Source organism: Parasteatoda tepidariorum, chromosome X1, assembly GCF_043381705.1.
Source record: "Parasteatoda tepidariorum isolate YZ-2023 chromosome X1, CAS_Ptep_4.0, whole genome shotgun sequence".
In the NCBI taxonomy this organism is placed as follows: Eukaryota; Metazoa; Arthropoda; class Arachnida; order Araneae; family Theridiidae; genus Parasteatoda; species Parasteatoda tepidariorum.
In genome coordinates, this window is record NC_092214.1 from 81492685 (window position 1) to 81493928 (window position 1244).

Genomic DNA, 1244 nt, shown 5'->3' on the forward strand with positions numbered 1-1244 from the left:
GCGATGGCAAGCCTTGGAGTGTTCTTTTAACAAACTCAGCTTTTATTCCTGACCACCCGAGATTAGTTGTGGTTGCAGCTTTTAGACTATTAACGGGGCCTGACTGTCTTCAGAATCATTTATTTCGCATTGGACTAGCCGATTCACCTATGTGTGTTATGTGGACGTGTGATAGTGGACGGCTAATGACGGCAGAACATTTGAACGAGTGTGAAGAACTGACAGATTTTTCTTGTATATTTCAACGCTATTGGCAAGCAAGAAGTTTAATAACCTAACGGCTAATGTAATTGGCATTTGACAAATAAATAATAAACAATGCTTTAATGAGAGTAAATATTAGACTCCGATCTGCAAAGCATATTTTATATGTCAGTGAATTCATATTAAATAGTATGGGGACAGATAATTAAAAGTCTTTAGGCTTTGTTTATTTTCAATAATTTTTTGCTTTATTCAGCTGCCTAAAAAGAATTAAGAATAAGAATGAACTGTTTTGCTTAAAATATGTGCTTATTTCCTCAAAAAGGGAAATAAAATTTATTTTATTGTAATACTGAAGTCACTAGAAATAAACTGAAACACTATAAATTTAGCAATAATGAGTAAAATAATATAATATTAATGAATTAAATTAAATTAAATTTATAATAAATAAGAAATTTTCGTTAACTTACTGTTTTCTAGGACCAGACGAGAGATATAATAATTGTTTTTTAACATAAGATTTATCATTTACCAGTAATTGCCCCAAATCATGTAGTGTAATTTAAAAAGCTATAAATTAAAAATAAAACCGCGCGAAGATTTGTTCATGAAGATTGAGCAAAACGTTAAAAAATTTTTACTATGCTGTGCTAAACAAAAGGGGTATATAAAATATAAACTTTATTTATTGCAATTTACAGCAATGCAGTATTGTCAATAAATGTTCAAAATTGTAACCTCTAACATTGCATGTGGTTTCAGCATAATGGTGGTTTAAAATTACTTAGATGTAATGGATTAGGCATAGTCTGATGGCTTAGTTATATATAATAAGAATTTTCTACCTATTTTATATTTAATCAAAAGCATTATTGTAACTAAAACCAATATTGCTTTTTTCTACGTTCCTTTAGATACTGCGTGATTGACCTCTTTGTGAAATTAATTAATTTGTTACAAGCATTTTCGACATTCATAAACTCAATATTTCCAGGGGAATAATCTGATACTTATAGGTGGTGTTATATATATATATA